The sequence below is a fragment of the Bubalus kerabau genome, chromosome 1, assembly GCF_029407905.1.
Source record: "Bubalus kerabau isolate K-KA32 ecotype Philippines breed swamp buffalo chromosome 1, PCC_UOA_SB_1v2, whole genome shotgun sequence".
NCBI classification, from domain to species: Eukaryota; Metazoa; Chordata; class Mammalia; order Artiodactyla; family Bovidae; genus Bubalus; species Bubalus kerabau.
The window spans coordinates 46,553,507-46,571,990 of record NC_073624.1 but is presented as its reverse complement, the minus strand read 5'-3'; the positions used below and the strand labels follow the sequence as shown (position 1 = coordinate 46,571,990).

Genomic DNA, 18,484 nt, shown 5'->3' with positions numbered 1-18,484 from the left:
CAAGCTTCCCTGTCCTTCACTATCTCCCAGAGTTTGCTCAAACTCATATCCATTGAGTTGGTGATGCTATCCAACCATCTCATCCTCTGTCGTCCCCTTCTCCTCTTGCCTTTAATAGTTCCAAGCATCAGGGTCTTTTCTAATGAGTCGGCTCTTTGCATCAGGTGGCCAAAGTATTAGAGCTTCAGCTTCAGTATCAGTCCTACTAATGAATATTTAAGATTGATATCCTTTAGGCTTGACTGGTTTGATCTCCTTGCAGTCCAAGGGACTCTCAAGAATCTTCTCCAACACCACAATTTGAAAGCATCAATTCTTCGGTGCTCAGACTTTTTTATAGTCCAACTCTCACATCCATCCATGATTACTGGAAAAACCATAGCTTTGACTAGACAGAACTTTGTTGGCAAAGTAATGTTTCTGCTTTTTAATACTCTGTCTAGATTTGTCATAGCTTGTCTTCCAAGGAGCAAGCATCTTTTCATTTCATGGCTGAAGTCACCATCTGCAGTAATTTTGGAAAGTGAAGTCGCTCAGTCGTGTCCGACTCTTTGCAACCCCATGGACAGGAGACTACCAGACTCCTTCGTCCATGGGATTTTCCAGGCAAGAATACTGGAGTGGGTTGAGCCCTCCAAAATAAAGTCTGTCACTGTTTCCATTGTTTCCCCATCTATTTCCCATGAAGTGATGAGACCGGATCCCATGATCTTAGTTTTGTGAATGCTGAGTTTTAAGCCAACTTTTTCACTCGCCTCTTTCACGTTCATCAAGAGGCTCTTTAGTTCCTCTTCACACTACTATACATAAAATAGATAAATAATAAAGTCCTACTGTATGGCCCAGGGGACTATATTCAATACCCTGTATTAAACCACAATGGAGACCTTGCAGAGGCTGCCACCCTGGAGCCTCTGGTGCTGTCAGCCATGGCCAGCCGCACTGTATTCTTCCACATCACCGTTGACTGAGCCCTTGGGCTGCATCTCCTTTGAGATAAGGGACATGGAAACCAAGAAGCAACAGCTCATCTGGTAAAGCTGTTAACAGATTGGAGCTGTTTGCAGACAAAGTTCCAAAGACGGCAGAAAACTTCTGTGCTCTGAGCACTGGGGAGAATAATTCCAGGATTTGCATGCCAGGGTAGTGACTTCACATGCCATAAAGGCACTGGTGGCAAGTCCATGTATGGTGTGAAGTCTGATGATGAGAATTTCATCCTGAAGCATGAGTCCTGACATCTTGTCCGTGGCAAATGCTGGTCCCAACACAAATGGTTCTCAGTTTTTTATCTGCAGTGCCAAGACTGAGTAGTTGGAAGGCAAGCATGTGATCTTTGGCAAGGTGAAAGAGGCCACGAGTATTGTGGAAGCCATGACATGCTCTGGGTGCAGGAATGGCATGACCAGCAAGAAGGTCACCATAGCTGACTGTGGACAGATTTAATAAATAAATTTGATTTTTGTTTGTTTATTTATTTATTTTTAGCTGCGCTGGGTCTTTATTGCTGCCAGGGCTTTTCTCTAGTTGTAGTGTGCCAGCTTCTCACTGTGGTGGCTTTTCTTGTTGTGGAGCACAGGCTCTAGGTGAGCGGGCTTCAGTAGCTGTGGCATGTGGGCTCAGTAGTTGCGGTTCCTGGGCTCTAGAGCACAGACTCAGTAGTTGCGGCCCATGGGCTCAGTTGCTCCACGGCACGTGGGATCTTCCCGGTCCAGGGATCAGACCTGTGTCTCTTGCATTGGCAGGCAGATTCTTTACCACTGAGCCACCAGAGAAGCCTTTGATTTGTGTTTTATCTTAACCACCAGTCTGTTCTTTTGTAGCTCAGGAGACCACTCCTACACTCCCATCTGCTCAAAATACCCTATAATCTTTGTGCTCTCACTGCAGTTCTTTGGGTTCCACATTTTCCTAATCTCCCTCCAAGTGTAGCTGGATGGCAAAGTTAAGTTTATGGTTATGAAATAAAAACTAAACAAAAACCCATAAAGGAACAGAATATGAATAAATATGTAAGTATATGCATGCTTGCACAGTTGTGTCCATCTCTTTGTGACCCCATGGACTGTAGCCCACTAGGCTCCTCTACCCATGGGATTTCCTAGGCAAGAATACTGGAGTGGGTTGCCATATCCTACTCCAGGGGATCTTCTTGACCCAGGGATCGAATTGGTGTCTCTTGCATCTCCTGCATTGGCAGGAGGATTCTTTACCACTGCGTCACCTGAGAAGCCCATGTGTGTGTACACACATTTATATATACAACTGATTCGTTTTGCTGTACACCAGAAACTAACACGACCTTGTAAATCAACTATACTTAATTTTAAAAATGATGTACTAAGATATGCATTCAAAACAGCATAGACAAATCACAATTAATTAGGGAAAATTCTAGAATGTGACCTATAGAAAGGAAGGGAAAAAAAGAGAAGCAAAAAATAAGATAAAACAAAAACATACAGGATAATGAAGCAGAAGCGTATACTGAACACATACTTTGCCGGGGCAGGCTCTAAGCTCATTCCATGGATCATCCCACTGAACCTTCATAGCATCCCCAGTTTGGAAGTGGGGAAACAGAGGTGTGGAGAGACTGAGTAACTTGTCTGAAGTCCTGCTGACAGTAGGATTTGAACCTAGGCAGTTCTGTCTCCGCCTTTTCAATACTTCTTATCTTACCATGAGATAAGAAGTATTTGCCTTTATTTTTGAAATCCAATTATTTGAATGCTTCAGTTCCTTCCAACATTTTTCCTTAATTTTTGAGATGACATATTTTCTCCTGTGGAACTCAAGGACTGCACCATTCCTGGGTTTCTCGACATCGAGATGTGTTAGACAGAGGTTTGCTCTAATTCTTCTATTCTTGAATTGCGGATGTTTGCCATGTTTGGAACAAGTTTGACAATTTATTTTTACTTCTGGTCTAGTGTCAGAATCTCCTTGGTTAAGCAGATGAGGCTACTGGCTTCCAATCCACACCAACCATCACCCTTGTCCATGTGCCCTTCCAAGGGCTCCTCATGTCCTTCCTGATGGTATAGCTGTCTTTAAGTATTCTAGCAGTTTCAGTGACCAGCAAGCTTTTACTTCTCTTTTCTTGCCCTGTTCATAAACAATACATGTTGAAAAATTAGAAATTACAGCTAAGCAAAGAAGTAACCAAAAATCGCCCATAGTCCTAGCCAGAGAAAAAAATTTTGACATTTTTTAGCATAGGCTCTTCCAGTCTTTTCCTTTTACATTTTTATATTTAAATTTCCTTTTATAGTTGCATAAATATAATTTGGGGACAAAAATTAGATCAAATATTATTTTTCAACCAGCATTTTTACTTAACAATACATTGAGAACATCTTTTCATGGTTGTGTATGTTCCATAACTTATGTAACTGACATTCTCATTTAATGTTTAGATGGTTTCCTTTTCTCTTTTATTTTCTTTCTCTTTTTTGCTATAAAAAGCACTTCAAAGAACTTCCTGGGATTTCTCTAGTGATTTGGTGGTTAAAACTCCATGCTTTTCATGCAGAGGGCTCAAGTTTGATCCCTGATTGGGGAACTAAGATCTCATATGCCACATGGCATGGACAAAAATAAAAACAAAAAAACTTCCTGGTACAAGCCCATGGACTTTTCTTTAAGTATCTCTTTCAAATAAATTCCCAGAAGTGAAATATCTGGGTGAAAGGATATACATAGCTTTACTTAAAGCTACTGATACTTAACAAGTAGCCCCACTGAAAGTTTGCAATACTCTCACCAATAGCGTGCAAGAATTTGAGTTCCTCTTCTTTTACTAACTTTTGACAACACTGAATACTAGTATTTTTTTTCAGTCTATTATTCTTACTGAGAAAATGGTATGACATTGTATTTTCTTGGTTAAACTTTTTTTTCACATTTATGGGGCATTTACATTTCTTCCTTTATGAATCGTTACTTGGTATGTTCATGTTTTTCTAAAGTATTTGTAATACTGCTCTCTCTATAGAGATCAGCTCTGTGTCTGGCATGTTTAGAACAATTTTTCCCTCAGCCTGCCACTTTCTTGATGTCTTAGAAGGTCGCTTACCACATCTTAGTCCTGTGCAATTACAGTTTAGCTCTGGGAGGTGTGATCTGCTTTTTAAATTCTGGAAGAATGTCACTCAGTGGCTCTCAGAAAAAAAACAAAGGCATAGATAACTAACAAAGACCTACTGTATTGTACAGGGAACTCTGCTCAGCAATCTGTAATAACCTAAATGGGAAAAGAATTTGAAAAAGAATAAATACACGTATGTGTATAACTGAATCACTTTGCTGTACACTTGAAACTAACACAATATTGCTAATGAACTCTGTTGTTGTTGTTTAGTCACTCAGTATTGTAGACCTCTTTTGCAACCCAATGGACTGTAGCCCACCAGGCTTCTCTGTTCATGGGATTCTCCAGGCAAGAACACTGGAGTGGGTTGCCATTTCCTTTGCCAGGGGATTTTCCTGACCCAGAGATCAAGATACCCATGTCTCCTGCATTGGCAGGTGGATTTTTTTTTTTTTTTTTTTTAACCCCTGAGCCACCTGGGAAGCCTACTCCAATATGAAATAAATATTTAAAAAATAAATAAAGCAAAACAAGGGATTCCCTGATCAGCTTAGTCATAGGAATCCAGCGGGGTATTTTTTCTGGGTGTTGGGGGGTGGTTATGGAAGATTGTTCTAAATTGTATCTCCTTCAAATGCATAATAAATATATAGGACAAAAATTGCCATTATAAGTACACATGTATTGGTGTGAATTATGAAGTTTATCATTTTATTGGATAACCCAGCCCCTTCCAAACCAACCACCCCATTTCCTTATTTTTATCCCATATCTATAATTCACCTGTACTGATTATTAAGCTATTGTCTCTTAGGTCCTTCTGTTCTCCGCTTTGTTGCCATGTGAGTCCTGAGACTTCCCAGCCACATTTCTGCTCTTTCAGTTGGTTCCCTCTTAGTGTCTGTTGGTGGGAACGCAAGAGAGATGCTGTGAGGCTGGAGGGGGCAGAAAGGACTTGCTCCTTCCTGCCTCCTCGCTATTCTAATGAGCCTCGCTTTGGGAACTCCACCTCACCCCACCAGTGGCAATTCTTTCCTATCTATTTGCCATTTTTTCCAGCCCTGGCAATACCAGTTTCTCTGGGCAATTCTGCCCCCCACCTCCCTAGACACTAGCACGTGCTGAACAATGTTGTCTCTTCGAAGGTCTGAACTTGGCCTTAATGGGGTCCCTTCTCCCAATTTCTAAGTTTTTATTATGCCAGACTCTCCCCTTTGTTCTCCCAGACCTCAGGCTGGTAACTACATCCTACAGTTGCTACCTCCATGACATCTTAAATTCTCTGTCTCTCTTTTTAAACTTTCAGTTACCAACTTCATATTAAACAATTATTTATGTCAAATTCTCTGTTAAATAAATCATGTAATTAAAAAAAATTCTTTTATTGAAGTAGAGTTGATTTGCAACATTGTGTTAATTTCTGCTGTATATATAGCAAAGTCAAATCATGTAATTTCTGTCTCTGGATTGGACCTTGACTTATACACTGAGTTAATTCTGTTTATTGCATTGTCACTGTTTGAGACTTAGAAAGTCTGTATTACATACTTGTTTCTACCATCAATATATAAAGTAACCGGTATATAAAGAATATAGTATATAATCAAGTAAACAATTTCTTGGCTTGTTCCTCTCATTCTGCTATCATCCTCTTGGGTTACAAAGTTCTACCTGCTAGACTGCTTTTATTTCCAGGATATACTAATATTAATACTAATACTAATACTAGCAATTTTAGGGGGCCGCATGATACAGCATGTGATACCACTAAGATCCCATGGTATAAGGATCTTAGTTCCCTGACCAGGGATTGAACCCATGCCCCTTGCATTGGAAGCATAGAGTCTTAACCACGAGACTACCAGTGAAGCCCCAATATTAGCATTTATTATGAGTTTATTATGTGGCATATAGTTTATTTGTCTTTTCTCATTTAGTCTTCAAAACAACTTCATAAAGTAGATGCTAGTCTTATTCTCACTTTATAAGCAAAGACACTGATACACAGAGAGGTTAGATGTGCCTGAGGACTCAGCTCTAGGTGGCAGTGACAGAAATCAACCCCAGGTAGATTAACTCCAGAATCCGGATGCTTCACCTGTTGGCTGTGGGATTGTAGAAGGAAACAAAGACTCTGAACCACAGCCCTGCCACTCAAGGGGCCGAGGTGCTGGATGGATCGATCTTGGAAATGATGTGAAGGGAAGAAGACAGCAAGCCAGGTCCTCGAGCCATCAGTGATTGACAGGGGCTGCCAGGAGCCAGCACGGGAGTCCCCACCCATGACAAGGTCATGTGGGAGGGTTCTGGTGGGCAAGGCAAGCCAGAACTCGAGGGGGTGCCCCTCTGGGCCTGCCTGAGCATCTACCCCCAAACCAGAATCTGTTTTACTATTTCATGACTTTCACCAACTCTTCTGACATTAATGGGGAGCTATCCCCGACCACCTTTCTCTGTAAGAAAATCAACTTAAAACTCTAGTTAATAAGTCTCCTGGGCATAATAGGAATGTTTCAGTTCAAACCCCTCTGATGACTTTCTAGCTTGCCTGACAGGTTTGTTCATATTCACAGCCTCCCAACCACAAGAGGCATGAGAATCTTAAGATATTCTAACAATGCAGAGCTTCTCAGAGAATAGAACTAGTAGAGGATTTCTTTGTTGAGCTAATGCTTGCTGCCAAGTTTCCATATCCCTTACCTACTGTGTCCCTGGGAGTGTGTTGATTAATATAGTTGGTGTATAGAAATGTAAGTAGTAGCTTTAATGTTTGTAACCTTGGACCCTTGAGTTAATTCTTTTCTTGTTATAGTCCACCACACTTTTGCCCTATAGGAATGCAACTTTATCTCATGCTTTCAGAAGGTGGCGCCTGACTTTAGAATAATCACCTTTAGAGAAAAATAAGTTTTCTGAAGAAAGGGTCATAAAATGTTAACAGGCCTCCTGGCCAGAAGATGATGTAAATCACCTAAAATGTTTGCATATGATAAGTTTGCAGAAAGAAAGCCTGGCTTCGATAAGGATCAAGGACTGCTGACCTTGCAGGACTCTACCCCTTCCCCCATTATCCTCTATGCACAACTTAAGGTATAAAAACTACTTTGGAAAATAAAGTGCGGGCCTTGCTCACCAAAGCTTGGTCTCCCCATGTCGTTCTTTCTCTTTCCTTTTCCTTTTCAGGCTGATTTCCCTGGAGCGCAGGGGCTCTCTGCGTTCACTTTCCTGCCTGGGCTTCTAAGACCCACTCGAGAAGGTGCCTAAGGTGGGGCACCTTCCGCAATTTGAGAAGGCACCTGCGGCCTACGTGAACAGAGCAAGTCCCGTGCTGGGGCTTTATTGGCTTTCTGCATAAACCAAGGAATATCAGCCTCTTTTCTCTCCTCTATTTTCTTAACTGCAAAATTCTTTCCCTATCTCTTTATCTATTCTTTCGCCGACGCCATCCTCCCGAGGGAATCCCTGGATTCAGCCGGGGCTGGACCCCGGCAAGGGGTCAATTGGAATGTTGGCAGATGCCAGGGAACACAGAAGGGAGTCAGGTAGAATCTGATGCTGTGAACTTCAGATGAGTAGGGGATGGATTGGGAGAAAAAATTCCTCCACCAGAGAGAGCTGCAGAGGAAGCAGGTGTCCTCCAGGGAGGGCAAGTTTGAGTCAGAGCTAGACGGGAATCACAGTTTTCTGGGGCCACCTTAACACCGTAGCATAGACTGCGTAGCTCAACCAACTAAAATCTTTCTTAACTCTGGAGGCCAAAGGCTAAAGCCAAGGTGTTGGCAGGGCTGTTTCCTTCAAGGGCCAAGAAGGAAGGGTCTGTTCCTGGCCTCTCTCCTTGGCTTGTAGATGGTGTTTATATTCACAGAGTGTTCTCTTTGTATGTTTGTCTATCTCCAAGTTTCCTCTTTTTATAAGGATGTGCCTGCTTCCAAATTTCCTCTTTTCATAAGGATACCAGTTATATTGCATTAGGGGTTGATTTTGACCTCATTTGACCCATAGTGACCTCATTTTAAATTGATTACCTCTAAAAAGCCTCTGTCTTCAAATAAGGACACATTCTGATGTCCTGGGGGTTAGGACTCCAGCATATGGATTGAGGGTAGGTCGCAATGGCACCCCACTCCAGTACTCTTGCCTGGAAAATCCCATGGTTGGAGGAGCCTGGTAGGCTGCAGTCCATGGGGTCGCTAAGAGTCAAACACGACTGAGCGACTTCACTTTCACTTTTCACTTTCATGCATTGGAGAAGGAAATGGCAACCCACTCCAGTGTTCTTGCTTGGGGAATCCCAGGGACGGGGGAGACTGATGGGCTGCTGTCTATGGGGTAGCACAGAATCGGACACGACTGAAGCGACTTAGCAGCAGCAGCAGCAGTTCAGTTCACCATGGACTGGAGCATGGTCTTTGCGACCCCATGGACTGCAGCACACTAGGCCTCCCTGTCCATCACCAACTCCTGGAGTTTATTCAAACTCATGTCCATTGAGTTGGTGATGCCATCCAATCATCTCATCCTCTGTTATCCCCTTCCCTTCCTGCTTTCAATCTTTCCCAGCATCAGGATCTTTTCAAATGAATCAGTTCTTTGCATCAGGTTGCCAAAGTATTGGAGTTTCAGCTTCAGTATCAGTTGTTCCAATGAATATTCAGGACTGATTTCCTTTAGAATGAACTGGTTGGATCTCTTTGCTGTCCAAGGGACTCTCAAATCTTCTCCAGCCCGACAGTTCAAAAGTATCAAATTCTTCGGTGCTCAGCTTTCTTTATAGTCCAACTCTCACATCCACACAGGACTATTGGAAAAACCATAGACAGACCTTTGACTAGACAGACCTTTGTTGGAAAAGCAATGTTTTTTTGCTTTTTAATATGCTGTCTAGGTTGGTCATAACTTTTCTTCCAAGGAGCAAGTGTCTTTTAATTTCATGGGTGTAGTCACCATCTGCAGTGATTTGGAGCCCCCCAAAATTAAGTCTGTCACTGTATCCAGTGTTTCCCCATCTATTTGCCACGAAGTGATGAGACCAGATGCCATGATCTTAGTTTTCTGAATATTGAGTTCTAAGCCAACTTTTTCACTCTTCTCTTTCACTTGTATCAAGAGGCTCTTTAGTTCTTCTTTGCTTTCTGCCATAAGGGTGATGTTATCTGCATATCTGAGATTATTGATATTTCTCCTGGCAATCTTGATTCCAGCTTGTGTTTCATCCAGTCCAGCATTTCTCATGATGTACTCTGCATGTAAGTTAAATAAGCAAGGTGACAATATACAGCCTTTACATACTCCTTTTCCAATTTGGGACCAGTGTGTTGTTGCATGTCCAGTTCTAATTGTTGCTTCTTGGCCTGCATACAGATTTCTCAGGAGGCAGGTCAGGTGGTCTGGGATTCCCACCTCTCGCAGAATTTTCCACAGTTGATTGTGATCCACATAGTCAAAGGCTTTGGTGGAGTCAATTAAACAGAATTAGATATTTTTCTGGAACTCTCTTGCTTCTTCAATGGTCCAGTGGATGTTGGCAACTTGATCTCTGGTTCCTCTGCCTTTTCTAAATCCAGCTTGAACATCTGCAAGTTCATGGTTCATGTACTGTTGAAGCCTCACTTGGAGAATTTTGAGCATTACTTTGCTGGCGTGTGAGATGAGTGCAGTTGTGCAGTAGCTTGAGCATTCTTTGGCATTGATTTTCTTTGGGATTGGAATGAAAACTGATCTTTTCCAATCCTGTGGCCACTGTTGAGTTTTCCAAATTTGCTGACATACTGAGTGCAGCACTTTCAGAGCATCATCTTTTGGGACTTGAAATAGCTCAACTGGAATTCCATCACCTCCATTTGCTTTGCTCTTAGTGATGCTTCCTAAGGCCCACTTGACTTCACATTCCAGGATGTCTGGCTCTAGGTGAAGGATCACACCACCGTGATTATCTGGATCAGGAAGATCTTTTTTTGTATAGTTCTTCTGTGTATTCTTGCCACCTCTTCTTAATATCCTCTGCTTCTGTTAGGTCCACACCACTTCTGTCCTTTATTGTACCCATCTTTGCATGAAAATTTCCCTTGGTATCTCTAATTTTCTTGAAGAGATCTCTATTCTTTCCCATTCTGTTGTTTTCCTCTATTTCTTTACATAGATCGCTGAGGAAGGCTTTCTTATCTCTCCTTACTATTCTTTGGAACTCTTTACTCAAATAGTTATATCTTTCCTTTTCTCCTTTGCCTTTCACTTCTCTTCTTTTCATAGCTGTTTGTAAGGCCTCCTCAGACAACCATTTCACCTTTTGCATTTCGTTTTCTTGGGGATGATCTTGATCCCTGTCTCCTGTACAATGTCACAAACCTCTGTCCACAGTTCTACAGGCACTCTGTCTATCAGACCTAATCCCTTGAATATATTTCTCATTTCCACTGTATAATCATAAGGGATTTGATTTAGGTCATACCTAAATGGTCTAGTGGTTTTCCCTACTTTCTTCAATTTAAGTCTGAATTTGGCAATAAGGAGTTCATGATCTGAGCCACAGTCAGCTCCCGGTCTTGTTTTTGCTGACTGTATAGAGCTTTTCCATCTTTGGCTACAAAGAATATAATCAATCTGATTTCAGTATTGACCATCTGGTGATGTCGATGTGTAGAGTCTTCTTTTGTGTTGTTGCAAGAGGGTGTTTGCTATGACCAGTGTGTTCTCTTGGCAAAACTCTATTAGCCTTTGCCCTGCTTCATTCTGTACTCCAAGGCCAAATTTGCCTGTTACTCCAAGTATTTCTTGACTTCCTAGTTCTGCATTCTGGTCCCTTATAATGAAAAGGACATCTTTTTTGGGTGTTAGTTCTTGAAGAATTTGTAGGTCTTCATAGAACCATTCAACTTCAGCTTCTTCAGTGTTACTGGTTGAGGCATAGACTTGGATTACTGTGATATTGGATGGTTTGCCTTGGAAACGAACAGAGCTCATTCTGTCGTTTTTGAGATTGCATCCAAGTACTGCATTTCAGACTCTTGTTGACCATGATGGCTACTCCATTTCTTCTAAGGGATTCTTGCCCACAGTAGTAGATATAATGGTCATCTGAATTAAATTCACCCATTCCAGTCCATTTTAGTTCACTGACTCCTAAAATGTTGATGTTTACTCTTGCCATCTCTTATTTGACCACTTCCAATTTACCTTGGTTCGTGGACCTAACATTCCAGGTTCCTATGCAGTATTGCTCTTTCCAGCATCGGACTTTACTTCCATCACGAGTCACATCCACAGATGGGTATTGTTTTTGCTTTGGCTCAGTCTCAGTCTCTTCATTCTTTCTGGAGTTAGTTCGCCACTGATCTCCAATAGCATATTGGGCACCTACCCACCTGGTGAGTTCATCTTTCAGTGTCCTATCTTTACCTTTTCATACTGAGGGTAGGTAGGTGTGTGCCTAGTCGTCCAGTTGTGTCTGACTTTTTGCAATATCATGAACTTCAGCCCATCAGTCTTCTCTTCTTGGGATTTTCCAGGCAAGAACACTGGAGTGGGTTGTCATTTCCTCCTCCAGGGAATCTTTAGGACCCAGGGATCAAACCCAAGTTTCCTGTGTCTCTTGCATTGGCAGGCAGATTCTTTACCACTGAGCCATCTGAGAAGTCCATGAACTGTGTTGAGGGGAGATGCAACTCACCCCTTAATAGGAATGATGGGAAGAGTCAGAAAAGGAAACATGAGCTGTTGTTAGACCAGGAATGGTTTGGAAAGGTGCAAGGAAGGGTTTGGAAAGGCTGAAGGATGAGAGTGAGTGAGTGAAGTCTCTCAGTCGTGTCCAACTCTTTGCGACCCCGTGGACTATAGCCCACCAGGCTCCTCTGTCCATGGGATTTTCCAGGCAAGAATACTGGAGTGGGTTGCCAGATCGGACAAGGGTCCAATACAGAGAATTCAGGAATGAAGTTCTAGGTCAAGGGGGAAGCCCTGGACGTCTGGAATTCTGGCAGTGGCTGGGGTGAATAAGGAAGAAGTCAATGTGCTGGCCTTGGCCTGATGGCCCTTTGGGGAAGATGATAACCAGTTCCAGCTGGCCTGGGGCCACTGGATAGCTGACCCCTCTTCCATTCTTGATAATTCAGGGCCAAGGCATGAATGAATGCTTCCTCTCCCTCAGGCATAATTGAGGATGAGTGTGGTTCCTCCTTCTAGAAAAAAAAGCACAGGTGATCTTCCCCAAGGTGATTGAAGCCGAGATAACATCACTGAGCACCATTGACCCGTTCTGTGCAGAGGAAGGTCCATGGAAGTTCCCGAACCTTTGTTGTTGTTCAGTTGCTCAGTCATATCTGACTCTTTGTGAGCCCATGGGCTGCTGCATACCAGGCCTCCCTGTCCCTCACTATCTCCTGGAGCTTGCCCAAGTTCATGTCCATTGCATTGGTGATGCCATCCAGCCATCTTATGCTCTGACACCCTCTTCTTCTGTCCTCAATCTTTCCCAGCATAGGGGACTTTTCCAATGAGTTGGCTGTTTGTGTCAGTTGCCCCAAATCAGCTTCAGCTTCAGCATCAGCCCTTCCAATGAATATTCAGGGTTGATTTCCTTTAACATTGACTGGTTTGATCTCCTTGCTGTCCAAGGGACTCTCAGGAGTCTTTTCCAGCACCACAGTTCAAAGGCATCAATTCTTTGGCATTCTGCCTTCTTTATGGTCCAGCTCTTACAACAGTATGTGACCACTGGGAAGACCTTAGCTGTGACTATATGGACCTTTGTTGGCAGAGTGATGTCTCTGATTTTCAATACACTGCCTAGGTTTGTCATAGCTTTCCTGCCAAGAAGCAATCGTCTTCTGATTTGATGGCTGCAGTGATTTGTGAAGGGGAGAACCTTTGTGACTTCCCTCAATTAGCCAGATTTATTACCTCTGTCAAGTTTTATCTTGTAATTATCAGGGAAACAAAGTCCCAAGAATGTGGAATGCCCTATGGCACTTTTGAGGCCTCTTGCCTTAGTGGGTATTGAGGCTACAGAGGGAGTGGTCCCTTGAAGAGAGATAGTGATACAGAGAATTTCTGAAGCCCACAGGAGAACTAGCTGCATGAAAAGCCACCCCATCAACCAGGCTGGAAGGAGAGAGCAATGCTGGGGCTCAGGTCCTGGGGCAGCACTCAGATGGGAGAGGCCCAGATGGCCTTGGACCCTAGCCAGGGCTGATGACCCCATGCATCTGAATCTACTTCGCTCTCCTCATCTGCCTTCCCACCAAATTCTAACCCCCACCTGGCCTCATTGCCTGACCATCTCATGTGAGAAACCCCATCTGTCCAGTCAGTTTCCCTACTCCCACGCTAATCACCCTAAGACACATGCTTAACACTTCCTCTATTGTACTCAAGAAATTATCTATTCAAAAGAATCAAATTATGTAACAGAGAGTTCAGTCTAGATATAGCACCAAAACCACAGTTTAGAGAGAAGCAGGATCTTATGCAGTACCTCTGAGAAAATGCAGCTAAACTTAGGAACAGAGGATGAGCACTCCCTGAGTCTTGGGCAGGTCCCTGCCAATGGTGGGGTGAGATGGTGATCCTCTGGATGGGAAAGGGGGCCATGAGGGGCTTAAGTTCCCTCCCATCTCTCTGTCAGCTCCCCCAACCAGAGCTAGTAATTCTGGTTCCCTAAGACTGTGCAGGATCCCAGACTAGGCTGCTCTTTCTGAGCCTATCGCTTCACACCCCCTTCTTCTGACTACGTCAGACATCTGCCTTCAGATTCATTTGATCAGAGTCACATTCACAGGATCTCTTTGTCCAGGCCTCTCCCCAAGATGCCTTCCAGGGGTCTCTGAATTCTTGCCTGGAGCACAGTCTTCAGTCTCACAGGAGAGCATTCTCAGTGATGTTCCTAGGTCTCGTTTCCTCATGGCTAGCCACTGTCTCCTCACTCCTCATTCCCCAGCTGGAGGCTCAGATCCATCCTGACCCAGAACAGGAAGAATAAACAGAGTTGTAGATGTTTCCCAGACCTCCTTAAGACTCTGTTCTTGCCTCTGGGTCCAACCTTGTTTCTGAGAGCCAGAGGTACTTATGCCTAACAACTGAACCCTGCATTCCTTTCCATGACAAACTCTTTATTCTAAAAACTCAAGATGATCCTCAAATTCATAAAGAATATCTACCAAAAGACCTACCACTAACTTCATATTAATGGTGAGAAACTTGAAACTTTCCCCCTAAGATCGGGAACAAAATAAGGATATCCCCTCCCAGTACTCCTTTCCAACATTATACTGAAAGGTCTAACTTATGCAATAAGACAAAAAAAGGAAAAAAAAGGTGCACAGATTGGGAAGAAAGAAATAAAACAGTCTTTGTTAGTAGCTGACATGATGATCTGTGTAGAAAATCAAAAGAATTGGCCCAAAATATTGTCCTGAAAATAATAAGCAATTACAGCATTTGTAAGATATAAGATTAATATTCAAAAGTAAATCACTTTCCTGTGTACTAGCAATGACTAAGTGGAATTTGAGATTAAAATGAAATATCATTTATGTTAGCACCCCCAAATGAAATACTTAGGTATAAAGCTAACAAAATATGTACAAGATCTACATGGGGAAAACTCTGATGAACAAAATAAAAAAAAAAACTAAATATATGGAGAGATATTCCATATTCATGGGCAGACATACTCAATCTTGTAAAGATGTCAGTTCTTCCAAAATTGATCTATAGAGTCAATCCCATCCCAATCAAAATCCCTGGAAGTTATTTTGTGGATATCACCAAAATGATTCTGAAGTTAATACGGAGAAGCAAAAGACCCAGAATAGTCAACACTATATTGAAGAAAAAAAGTTGGAGGACCAACACCACCTAATTTTGACTCACTGTAAAAACTACAATAATCAAGACAGTACAGTATTGGTGAAAGAACAGACAAATAGATCAATGGACTAGAATACAGAGCTTAATAGACCCACAGAGATATAGTCAATTGATCTTTGACAAAGGAGCAAATGCAATACAATGGAGCAAAGATAGTTTTTTCACAAATGGTGCTGCACAAATTGAATCTAGACAAAGACTTTATATCCTTCACAAAAATGACTCAAAGTGGATTGTCCTGTAGATCTTGGTATAAAATGCAAAACTATCAAATTCCTGGAAGGTAACAAGAGAAAGTCTAGATGACTTAGGTGTGGTGATGCCTTTTTAGGTGCATGCCACCAAAGATACAATCCATGGAAGAAAAAACTGATAGGTTGGATTCCATTAAAATTAAAAAAATATCTGCTCTGTGAAAGACAATGTTAAGAGAATGAAAGGACAAGCCACAGAGTTGGAGAAAGTATTTGCAAAAGACGCATTTGATAAAAGACTATTGTACAAAATACTCAAAGAAACTCTTCAAACTCAACACTAAGAAAATTAACAACATAATTAAAAAATCAAAGACTTTAACAGATGCCTCACCAAAGAAGATAATGTCATCAGGGAAATGCAAATTAAAACAACAATTTTACACACCTATTAGAATGGCCAAAACATCATTACACACCTATTACAATGGCCAAAATCCAGAACATTGACAACACCAAGTGCTGGTGAAGATGTGGAGCAGTAGGAAAGTTTATTCACTGCTGATGGGACTGCAAAATGGTACAGCCACTTAGGAAGACAGTTTGGCGGTTTCTTCCAAAGGAGGTGAAAACTTACGTTCATACAAAAACCTGCATATAGATGTTTATAGAAGCTTCATTTAGAGTTGCCCAAACTTGGAAGTGATCAAGATGCTCTTCAGTACAGTGAATGTGAAAGTAAAAGTCACTCAGTTGTGTTCAACTCTTTGTGACCCCATGGATTATAGAGTCCATGGAATTCTCCAGGCCAGAATATTGGGGTGGGTAGCCTTCCCCTTCTCCAGAGGATCTTCCCAACCCAGGGATAGAACCCAGGTCTCCTGCATTTCAGACAGATTCTTTACCAGCTGAGCCACCAAGGAAGCCCACTCTTTAGCAAGTGAATGGATAAATAAGCTGGGATACATTCATTCAGTGGAGTATCACTCAGTACTAAAAAAAAAAAAAAAAAAAAAAAAAGATTAGTTATCAAGACGTGAAAAGACACAGAAGAAACTTAAATGCACATTACTAATGAAAGAAGCCCATCTGAAAAGGCTACATACTGTGTGATTCCAACCATATGACATTCTGGAAAAGGAAAAACCATGGAGACAGTAAAAAGATCAGTGATGGCCAAAGGTTAGGAGAGAAATGAATACGTGGAGCACAGAGGATTTTTGCAGCTGCTGTGATACTGTAATGGTGGATAAATATCATTAGACATTTGTCCAAACCCAGAATGTACAACACTAAGTGTGAACACTAATTTAAGCTATGGACTTTGGGAGACAGTGCAAGAAGCACAAGCTGGAGTCAAGATTGCCAGGAGAAATATCAATAACCTCAGATATGCAGATGACACCACCCTTATGACAGAAAGTGAAGAGGAACTAAAAAGTCTCTTGATGAAAGTGAAAGAGGAGAGTGAAAAAGTTGGCTTAAATCTCAGCATTCAGAAAACGAAGATCATGGCATCTGGTCCCATCACTTCATGGGAAATAGATGGGGAAACAGTGGAAACAGTGTCAGACTTTATTTTGGGGGGTTCCAAAATCATGGCAGATGGTGACTGCAGCCATGAAATTAAAAGACGCTTACTCTTTGGAAGGAAAGTTATGACCAACCTAGATAGCATATGCAAAAGCAGAGACATTACTTTGCCAACAAAGGTTCGTCTAGTCAAGGCTATGGTTTTTCCAGTGGTCATGTATGGATGTGAGAGTTGGACTATAAAGAAAGCTGAGTGCAGAATTGATGCTTTGGAATTGTGCTGTTGGAGAAGACTCTTGAGAATCCCTTGGACTGCAAGGAGATCCAACCTGTCCATTCTAAAGGAGATCAGTCCTGGGTGTTCATTGGAAGGACTGATGCTGAGGCTGAAACTCCAGTACTTTGGCCACCTCAGGCGAAGAGCTGACTCATTGGAAAAGACTCTGATGCTGGGAGGGATTGGGGGCAGGAGGAGAAGGGGACGACAGAGGATGAGATGGCTGGATGGCATCACTGACTCGATGGATGTGAGTTTGCGTGAACTCTGGGAGTTGGTGATGGACAGGGAGGCCTGGTGTGCTGCGATTCATGGGGTCACAAAGAGTCGGACATGACTGAGCCACTGAACTGAATTGAACCTCTAAGTCTCCTTTCCAGTGCTGGAGCTGTGGCTGCACGTGCTGGAGTGACTTGAGGAGATACCCCATGTCCAAGGGCAAAGGAGAAGCCCCAGCAAGATGGTAGAAGGGTCAAAACCATGTTTAGAATCAAACCCCATATCTGCCAGAGACACTCAGAGGGCTCAAACCTTGTGCATACCAGGACCAAGAGACCCCACAGAGACTGAGACAGAACTGTGTTTGAGTGTCTTCTGAGGAGATACAGGTCAGAAGTGGACTGCTGAAATGACAGGGGCTCTGGGTGCAGCAGACCTGGGTATGGCAAAACTCTCTTGGAGGAGGTTGCCATTAACTCCACCACTGAGCCACCAGAACTTACACGGGACTGGGGAAACAGACTCTTGGAGGGCACAAACAGAAACTTGCGCACACCAGGACTTAGGAGAAAGGAGTAGTGACCCCACAAGAGACTGACCCAGACTTGCCCATGAGTGTCCAGGAGTCTCTGGCAGAGGTGTGGGTCAGCGGTGGCCTGCTGCAGGGTTGGGGGCACTGAGTGTAGCAGTATGTGCATGGGACCTTTTGAAGGAGGTCACCATTACCTTCATTACCTCAACCATAGTTTGGCCTCAGGTCAAATAACAGGGAGGGAACACAGTCCTACCGTTCAACAGAAAATTGGATTAAAGATTTACTGAGCATGGCTCTGAGCCATGCCATGTGGGGCCACCCAACATGGATGGGTCATGGTGGAGAGGTCTGACAGAATGTGGTCCACTGGAGAAGGGAATGGCAAACCACTTCAGTATTCTTGCCTTGAGAACACCATGAACAGTATGAAAAGGCAAAATGATAGGACACTGAAAGAGGAACTCCCCAGGTCGGTAGGTGCCCAATATGCTACAGGCGATCACTGGAGAAATAACTCCAGAAAGAATGAAGGGATGGAACCAAAGCAAAAACAATACCCAGTTGTGGATGTGACTGGTGATAGAAGCAAGGTCCGATGCTATAAACAGCAATATTGCATAGGAACCTGGAATGTTAGGTCCACGAGTCAAGGCAAATTGGAAGTGGTCAAACAGGAGATGGCAAGAGTGAACATTGACATTCTAGGAATCAGCGAACTAAAATGGACTGGAATGGGTGAATTTAACTCAGATGACCATTATATCTACTAC

At 42.8% G+C, this 18,484-nt stretch overlaps 1 pseudogene; it reads left to right on the top strand.

The window, feature by feature from the left end:
• Positions 1–920: 920 nt before the first annotated feature.
• LOC129641463 (peptidyl-prolyl cis-trans isomerase A-like) lies at positions 921–1,446 on the top strand (annotated as a pseudogene).
• Positions 1,447–18,484: the final 17,038 nt, after the last annotated feature.